Raw genomic sequence first — 10,305 nt, 5'->3', positions numbered from 1 at the left:
CAGGGTGAACACCTAGATTGCAGATCTAGACGATGGGATTGCCGGAGGAGTTATGGTCAGTGATGAGGTTTCTAGATGCTGGGATGGGTGGGGCCCCGTGCATGGGGCACGTAGTACGTGTCAGACCAAGTGTGGTGGCCGACACGAGGGTGATTGGAATCGTTTACCTCACGATTTTCTTTCCTGTTGCTCGTACTATCCGTCTGTTTATAAGCAGTATGCAAGAGCAATGCTAGACGTACAGGCATTTTACAGGGGATTTACAGGGCTGAGGGGTTGTGATTGGCAGAGATTAAATTAGGATGGCAGGCCCATCACTGAAAATCAGGGGGGGCCAATTCGATGAAGCCACGTGGTACGAACCTTTACAGGCAGACGACGTGGCCTCATCTAATTGCCCCCCCCCCCTCCCCCCTGATTTTCAGTGGTGGGCCTGTCCTCCTAATTTAATCTCTGCCAATTACAACCCCTCAGCCCTGTAAACCCCCTGTAAAATGCCCGTAGGTCTAGCATTGCTCAGCGGGAGAACTACATCTATTGAAAGAGGTAATAGCACCCCAGATCCTAGAACTTGCACAAAATATGATGATTTGGTCCAGAACTTGCAAAACTCAACTCCACCCTCCTAGAACTTGCAGCAGATGTGATGATTTAGTCCTAGGTCAATCACCGCGCCAAGTGACCGGACCGGTCGCCGCCTGCACTTTTTCACATAACCTCCTGCTGTTTTCTATATTCAATTCGCAGGACCAGCTAATCCTCCTTCGCAGCCCCCAGCTCTGTCTATATAGAGAAGGCAGCGAGCGAGCGAGCGACCATGTCCATGGCCATGTCGAGCTTGCTCCACGCCCTGGCTGCCCCAGCCCTGCTCCCCCCCCCCCCCCCCCCCCCCCCCCCCCCCCCCACCCTCTCGGGACGAGTGGGGCCGTGCGCCCGTCGCCGGCGCCTAGGGAAATTTACGATATGTGTGGAGGAAGCGTTTGTAGAACACTAACGGCCGTCGTTATCTCCATTAAGTCTTGAACATCTAAAGATATGAGAGCTTGATGGTGCACCATCCATGTAAATTCATTAAGTCTGAGTAGATAGTGACACGAGAGGATGTGGAAATAAAAAAAATTACCTCCGTCCCAAAAAGTTTGTCTTAGATTTGTCTAGATACCGGATTCGAGGTAGTAATAGTGTTCTAAGCAAGAAAACAAACGATTTATATGCGGAAAATGAGTCGAAGGAAGCATGTGCAAAACAGTATTTGTCGTTGTTAGTGTCTTGAGTAGATATATAATGTGAGATGGTGGATGTGCACCTCATTCAGCTTGCAGCATCGCGCTTCACGCGTCGCATCTTGCACGTATGTGCTTTGCAACAGTCGGCCTCCTCCACTCAACTTTTGATTTGTTCAGCACTGCAGCGTCTAATGTAACATTTTTATGAATCAATATAAATCAAGTGTTTAGTATACGTTCACTTTAGTTTTCTATCAAAATGTAATTCAGTATGAATCAGTGTAATTAACAAGTGAGATGAACACCCCGCAACAAAAAAACAAGTGAGATGAACAATTTAATTTCATTCCATCTCTCAAACCAAACATCAAAATGTAACCATTCCATTCATCGCAATTGCTCCTACCAACACTACGGTTTTTTTAAGCCAAGTACCCAATACACACGGCTTATGCTGATTTGCACTCTGTTTATATATAAGCCGCGTGTTTTCCCCGGCTTACACGACACGGCTTACTAAGGACCAGCTTATTAGGGGTAAGCCGAGAGCCACGTGAAAAACACTCAGTTTATATATAAGCCGAGTACTTCTATGTAAGCCGAGGGCCAACTAAACACACGGTTTACCTATGACGACAGTTAGGCATCAACTACATGGCCACGTGTCCGTCTATGTAAGTCGAGGGCCAACGGCACACACGGTTTATATATAAACCAGGGGCCATGGCGGGCCGCACGGTTTATATATAAACCAAGGGCCCTCCTCCCGGCTTACATTTAGCAGGGTCGTGGCATAAAATGGCTTATAACCAGGGTGCTAGTCCGTGGGACACACAACTTACCATGTTTGAGCACATGCCTTCACAAGATTCCTTCCCGGCGGCGCTAAGTGCGGCACCAGCATCGTAGGTGCAGAACCTTCCCGCGGGATTGTCGTGCAGTAGGTATTTAACCATCGCACCACCATTTCATACATATATTTGGGTCATATGTAGGTGGGTGTGCTCTTCCTACCCTCCCTCGTGCGGTTTTCGAAAATTGAGGGCATCGAAAATAAATCCATGAAAACTAGTCGGTAGAAAACGAGTGAGAAGACAGTGAAAGAAATAATATTGAACCAGTAAACATAAATGCAATAGAAATCATTTTAAAAGCATTTTTGCATTAAAATATAGACTTGCAAAACTATGCAAAAACTTAAACCGAGTGCATTCATAGGGCACATGGCTTATATGCCAAGCCGAGTGTTTCCACATGGCGCACGGCTTATATGCCATGTAACCCGAGTTTTTCTGTAGATGACGTGTACATCATGTAAACCGATCGAGGACTTCTTAGGACCACTTCTTAGGACCATCGGCTTACAGGATACCATAAGCAGGATCAGTTTGTTTACCAGGTATTTTTTTCCTCTGCATTCGGCTTAGAGGAACATAAGTCCAGTCCCCAAAAAATAACTCACGATTTATAGACTAACACACGGTAAAACTGGATTTTGCTGTAGTGTAAATACAAAGATGGAATCGACCTGTTCCGATGAAATGGAATCATCGCATTTCATTCTACTTCATTTTTGAACTAAACACACCCTACACTGCAGATCTTGAGGATGGGGTTGCCGGAGGAGTAATATATGGGCTGCGCGATGAGGTTTCTAGCTAGATGCTACTGGATGCTGGGATGTGTGGGGTTATGATAGAGCAAGAACGCCGGCAGCGCGGAGCCCCCCATTCTTTTTTTTTAGAAAAGGAGGATGACCCCCGGCCTCTGCATCTGGTAGATGCATACGGCCACTTTATTGATTATTCTCGAGGACCTTATAAAGTGTTACAACAATAAGCCTGAATCCACCAACTAGGCAACATATGCCGCTACTTCTATCCATATGATGAAGGGGTGCTAGCTGGACCACTACCCAGGCCACTCACCTAAACCTAACATCAAAAGCCGGAATCCCCAGCCTAGCCACATACCGGGTCTGGGGCATAAACCGGTCTGACGCACTCACAGGTGTCGTCTTCACCATCTTCCACGGGTCCATCTCCAAGCAGATTGAGGTGCCAACCTTGGCAGGCCCTCCGCCATTAACGCCACCATGACGCCAAATGACGACCACCCCCTACGGTAGAACATCACCAAGCAGATGGAGCGCTACCACAAGATGAAGATCAGCGGTAGAATAGATAAATCGCCGCACACATTGCCGCCGCCAAACACCTCACACGCACCACGAAGCGCCCACCGTGCTTCCGGGGACCCCAGGCGACGCCTTCAAGAAGGAGCGCGACGAAGGTACGACGCCGTCGCCCGCAAGGGGAACTAGAGCTTTCGCCCAAATGAAGAACACAGTGAGAGACGGGATAGGACCTCGACAAGGCCTCCAAGAAGGGAACCGACGCCCACAAGGTGCCACCATTGTCGTGGCCTCCGCCGACGGCCAAGGGTTTCCCCCGATCCCGCCCCCGTCCCAACCACCCAGTCGAAGACCTGGCCAGGGGAGCGCCCGCAGCCGGAGAAGGCGTCGGACTTCATCGAAGTAGGCACGCCGGGTGACGGGGCACCCCGACCCACCGTAGTAGACGTCCACCAAGACCTCGCCGCCCGCACAGCCGAAGTCGCGGACCACCAGCTCCCACGGCCGTCGCCCGTCGAGAGGCCACGCCGTCCACACCGTCCGAGGCCGCCGCTCCGGCACCCACCCACCATTCATGGCTGCATGGGGCACGTAGTACGTGTCAGACCGGCGTGTGGTGGCCGACAGGAGCGTACAACCACCAGATTGGAAACGCAAAAATGCTAGACGTATGGATTGTGTTTACAGGAAGTAACACACCAACCCTTCTCCCCTCACTAATTCCCTGATTTTTACGGTGGGGCTCGCCTCATCTAATCACCAATTAAAACAACCCACCTCAGCTTTGCCTGTAAAAGTCGTGTAAAACACTTTTCTTCTTTGTAGCTCGTAGTACGATCCTTCTGCTTATAAGCAGTATGCGTACGTGTTTCCTGCCGAATAAACGCAGGGTGACATACAACTTGCTAACATACTAACTCCTTTTGACATGGCAGCGGCGCCGCACGTCGTCATCCTCACGAGCTCCGGCTTGGGCCACGTCCCCAGCGTCCGAGCTGGCGAAGCACCTCGCCGTGCACCACGGCTTCACCGTCACCATCGTCACTTACGCCAGCCTGTCCTCGTTCGGCCACTCCTCGCCGCTGGCCTCGCTCCCGCCGGGCGTCTCCGTCGCCGCGCTGCCGGAGGTGTCCCTCGACGACCTCCCCGCCGACGCGCACTTGGTGACTCGCATCCTCACCGTCATCAGACGCTCCCTGCCACAGCTACGCGACCTACTACGCTCCCTCCTCGACCTCCCGGCGGGGATCACCGCCTTCGTGACCGACATGCTCTGCCCCGCCCAGGCGCTTCAGGGGCCTCCAAATTTATACGCAACAGTATATATACTAAGTTAAAAAAAATGTAACCTTTTGGGCCTCTTGGCCTGGTGTCCTGGACCTGGAGCAGCCCCGACTAGTCTACGCCTCATCCAACGATAAGATCGATCCGATGAAAAAGAAAAAAAAAATCAGCTATTGATCGTCATCGACACGAGCGAAGCGACGAGGTGTCTCTTCGTCTATTCGTTTGGCACTGGCGGCAGGTTAGGGTTCCTCTGATCCTTCCTTTCCTTCCTCACAAATCTCATGATTCCGTCCTAACTTCCAACACTGTAGGTCCTTTTCAGGATTCAAGAGGACAGTAGCAGCAGGAACGGCCGGACAACAGCCGACAGGGAGGACCTGAACTGAATCACCTGAAAGGCAAAGGAAGTTCAGGCCAATCTCCCGATCTTCGTTTTTTAAACGTCGTCGCGTCAATACCTAGTAATCCTGTGAGCCCTTTACTTTGAATTTTGATTTCTGCCAGCTGTTTGATTCTTCCAAATCTTACAGTTAATTTTAATATTGTTTTCATCTATTAGGTGTCTAGTATTGCAAGATCCAAGTCATGTCTGCATTTAGAAAACATGAATCTGGTTACAAAAAGCGTTTGAAGAAACAAAAAATAGAGGATTTAACTCTGTCTCAAAAAGGAGATATGGATAATTTTGTCATAAAAAAACCACAAGTGTCCTCCCATAATCAGTCACTTGATAGAGAGCATGCTCCGGATAATAATGTTGACAATGATCCTAGCCCTAGAGATGTCCAGACAGAGATAGAAAATAATGTTGAGAGTGAAGAAAATTGTGATGACATTGGGGCTAGTAATACTGATGGTAACTTGAATACTTCACCTACTGCAGACGTTGGTGATTCTTTTCAGTTTGACATATTTGATCCAAGAAATTGGGATTCCCTTAATTCTAAGCAAATTGATATTTTAGCACAAAAGGGCCCTCAAAGGGACACGTCATTTAGAAAAAGGTCGTAAGGGTAAATATAAAAGGAGGTTTCTGCACTATTCTACACTAGAATTCTATCGAATGGAGAGCATTGCGATAGGGATTGGCTTGTCTAATCTGAGGAACTCGATAAAGTATTTTGCTTTGGTTGTACTGTTTATGTACTTGTTTTCCTTAGTGAGATAAGGCCCATTTTAGAGTTTCGCACAGGGTCTTCGATTTTGCCGGCTCGGCCCTGGCCCCGCCGCGCTCACTGTCGCCAAGGAAATGGGTCTGCCTGGGTACGTCCTCTACACCTCCAACCTCATGTCGCTGTTATCGTTTCTCTACATCCCAGAGCTCGCGAGGACCACCACCTACGAGTGCCGCGACCTCCCGGAGCCTGTGCTGCTCCCGGGGTGCGTGCCGCTACACGGCGCCGATCTCCTCGAGCCCCTCCAGAACCGCTCCAACCCCGTGTACCAGCTCATGATCGACCTCGGGCGCAACTACCTCCTCGCGGAAGGCTTCATCGTCAACACCATGGATGCGTTGGAGCACGAGACGCTGGTGGCGTTCAAAGAGCTTTCTGACAAGGGCGTGTACCCGCCGGCGTACGCTGTGGGTCCATTCATCCGGCGGCGGTGCCCCGACTCCGACGAGGTCAAGCACAGCTGCTTACGGTGGCTGGACAACCAGCCGGACGGCTCTGTCTTGTACGTGTCCTTCGGCAGCGGCGGCACGCTGTCCACGGCGCAGACGGCCGAGCTGGCGGCTGGGCTGGAGGCGAGCGGGCAGAGGTTCCTCTTGGTGGTGCACCACCCCAACGACAAGGACAGCAGCGCGGCCTACCTCGGCACTGCCGCTACCGATGCCGACCCGCTGAGATATCTGCCCGACGGGTTCGTCGAGAGGATGAACGGTACAGGGCTCCTTGTGCCACTGTGGGCGCCGCAGGTGGAGATCCTTAACCATGTCGCCGTGGGAGGGTTCATGTCTCATGGCGGATGGAACTGCACGCTGGAGAGCGTGGCGGCGGGCGTGCCGATGGTGGCGTGGCCGCTGTACGCCGAGCAGAGGATGAACGCGGTTATACCTGGACGCGAGCCGAGCCGAGCCGAGCTCGGGCCGAGCCAGCCATTAGCTCGCCCAGCACGAGCCGAGCCAGCCCGAGCTAACTGCTCAGGCGAGCCTAAGTAGCAGGCTTGACCCGAGCTGTGTGCTGGCTCGGTCCAACTCGGCAGCTCATGTGCACTGCACATCAACGTGCAGACTACTCCCTCTCTTCCTAATATAGTTGTATTTATATGTGCTAAGTGCTAACTTTGACAGCAAATACACCCAAGTGCTAACTTTGGACAGCATCAACACTGAAAGCCTGAAACTTTGACAGCATGTACACCCAAGTTTGGACAGCATCAACACTGAATGTCTGAAACTATTGACAGAAAAATACACACAGGTTTGGACAGCAAGTACACTGAAATTTGGACATCAAATGCACCCAAGTTTGGACGACACTGAAGAAATTGAGATGAACATAAACCATTCATGAGTTTAGCAAAATAAGATGACATATGTCACATCCATAGTTCAAAGTTCAATGACAACATAAACTTAATAGTCCAAGGTTGAGAAGTTGACATATGTCACATCTAAAGTTCAGGCAACATAAGCCATGCAAGAACTCCATCATTCAAGGGTGACGACCAATATAGATCCATTGCTTGATTTACTTCCATGTGCAAATTTAACAAATGCATCTTGATGGTATTCTCCCTACAATGTATCCTACATGTAACAATGGTTATTGTAAATAAGAAAAGCCTACAAGTAACAAAAGTAAACTAAAAAAATCTTACAAGTAACATACTTACTAGTAGTTGCAATCTTCCACACTTTTAGGCAATTTGACCTTCTCCACATCCTCCTCATCATCATCTTCTTCCACATCCTAGTTTTGTGCAAGTTAGCCATTAGATTTTTAGTTTATGGCAATAACATGATGCATATTGAAATCATACGACATAAAACATAGATCAAAATCATACCAACACATTTAAGTCTTTGTGAGCACCCTTGATATAGCTTCCGCCACACACCAATGCCTCCACCATGTATGGTTTTAGAGAGCTTCGATAATCATCCAGAATTCTTCCACCGGTGTTAAAAGTGGATTCAGAAGACACCGAGCTAGCAGGGATAGTTAAGAATCTTCTTGCCATGTTTGCCAAAACAGGATACCTAAGTGCATTCACCTTCCACCACTCTAGCAGATTGAAAGTGGCAACCATACCCTCATTTGCATCATCATATAGTTTCTCAATTCACTCTTAGATCGTTTGTAGAAGTGGATGATAAGAATGAGAGAAACTCAGAATCTGCAGGTGGCATTGAGGTACTTGTATTGCAAGTATTCTTGCATTGAGGTTCAGCTTGCCTCTTTTGAGAATCAAATTTCTCATACAACTTGTCCAAATCTTTCTTGAATGCAGACAACTCAGTTTCAGCCTTATCCTCATCATAGATCTGCCCAAAGCACCAATCCACGTACTTCATTTTGTACCTTGGATCCAGGGAAGTGGCAAGAACCATGACATTGTTTGGTTCTTCCCAATATTTGTTGAACTTGTCCATCATAGCATGTCCCATAGCATGGTAGGTTTTGTCCTTATGAACCATGGCTTTTCTCAAAGCAATTTTGATACTCACAATGTGGGGATAAAATATGTTGGCGGTGGGATAGGATTGACCTGAAAAGGCTGTAGTCACTCTAGCAAAAGCAAACAACAATGGTTCAATAAGCTGAAACATATCCCATTCTTTGTTTGTAGGCTTCCACTTGTAGTTGGCATCCGAATCAGCATAAGACACCAAGGCTTGCCTATATGGTCGTCCAGTTTCCAACATCTTGTATGTAGAACTCCACCTCGTGCAAACATCTAGGGTCAAATGCGCTCCAATTTTAAGGCCTAAACTCCTGCAAATCTCAACAAATTTGTGCAGCCGGGAAGGGGACTTCTTGAAGTACTTCACTGTCTCCCTTAGGTTCGTTACCAAAGTGCTCATGCAGGCTGTCCCATCCTGCACTACCAAGTTGACAATGTGAGCACAACACCGGACATGGAAATATTTGGCTTCAAAGTCTGTCCCTCTTCGAACAGAAAACATTGCCTTCAAATCTCTAACAGCTGAATCATTGTTTGATGCATTGTCTAGTGTGATGGACACTATCTTGTTTTCTATCTTCCATTCAGTCACACATTCAAACAACGCAACAGCCATGACGTTTCCACTGTGAGGGGGGTCCAACTCCATGAACGCAAGCACACGAGTCTGCATCCTCCAATGTTTATCTATATAGTGTGCCACTACACACATATAAGAAATGGTTTGGTTACTTGTCCACATATCTGTAGTGAGACTAATGTGGTCCACATTCTTCAGGGCTGCCTTAAGGACTTCCTTCTCTTTATTGAAAACCCTCAAATACTCAGCTCTTATTGCCTTCCTACCAATTTCTTGATATAGCGGGTTCGAGTACTTCATCACAATATTGAACCACTCATGTTCCACCATCCTGAATGAGTAGTTATGGACAGCCACCATTTTTGCAATCAACTCCTTCATGGTTGTGTGCTCATACCCATTGGATGGCACACCTAGAGGAAGACCGGATTCACCTCTAACATTGGACGGCTTGTACCCAAGCCGTGATTGTATAAGTTTCGTCGCAACCTTGTTCTTGAAGATCTTACACTTCTTCATATGCCTATTAAGTGTTGTGGTGCTTGAACCTTGAACATATATGTATAAATTGTGGCAATGCATGCACTTTGCCTTCAACTCTTCAACCTTAGGATCCTTTTCTGATTTCACCTTCACCTTCTCAAAAAAAGTCCAACAATCTGAACTCTCCCTGCTAGTACTGGACTTGCTACTGCCCTTGGTAGTGACCTTGCGCTTGAATTTCACCCCTTTCTTGCGTTTCTCTCCTGTTCTTGCATTGTCTTCTTCTGAACTAACAACAAACACATCAGTCTCACCTCCAGGGGACTGAACAATATCCATTTCATCCTCTGACATGTCATCTCTAAGATCATACGAGTTCTCTTCTTCCCCAGACTCGGACTCATCAGCAGGCACATACACATTCTCATCCTTCTCTTCCTCATCCTGCTCCTGGACACGATCCTCTTCCGGCTCATGTTCCTGTTCAAACAATGATATTTTGAAGGAAAATCCACTAAATATTTGTACGGCAAGTATACTGAGATTAGGACAGCAAGAATGAAGTTAAACATATGCATCCATCTATAGTTTCTACAACAAAACAATTGAGCCCTCAATAAACAGGGGCATTACATGGGCATAAATACTCACTTTTTAGACAGTATATACACTCAAATGCACCCAATGTTGTACAACATATACATTCAAACGCGCCCAATGAACAACCAAATAATAACTTGATTCCTCCTACACAAAGCTAGCTAGGCTAGCAGACTGAATAATAACTTGCTACATCAGAAATAGACAATCATGTTACAGACTGTAAAATATTATGCAATTGCTACAAAATATCTGCAGGCGCAAAACTGGAGGACTCTGGTTGCGTTAGACTTAGTCATATGCAAATCTTCAGGAAACAATCAATTACTTAAGCACAACTGATTATAATGGACAATAGCAGATGG

The 10,305-nt window shown here is 47.7% G+C and overlaps 1 pseudogene; it reads left to right on the top strand.

The window, feature by feature from the left end:
• Positions 1-4,288: 4,288 nt before the first annotated feature.
• Positions 4,289-6,885, top strand: LOC125522596 (annotated as a pseudogene).
• Positions 6,886-10,305: the final 3,420 nt, after the last annotated feature.

The sequence above is a fragment of the Triticum urartu genome, chromosome 7, assembly GCF_003073215.2.
Source record: "Triticum urartu cultivar G1812 chromosome 7, Tu2.1, whole genome shotgun sequence".
NCBI classification, from domain to species: domain Eukaryota; kingdom Viridiplantae; phylum Streptophyta; class Magnoliopsida; order Poales; family Poaceae; genus Triticum; species Triticum urartu.
The sequence above is the reverse complement of the archived record's forward strand: the minus strand, read 5'-3'. Positions and strand labels throughout refer to the sequence as shown.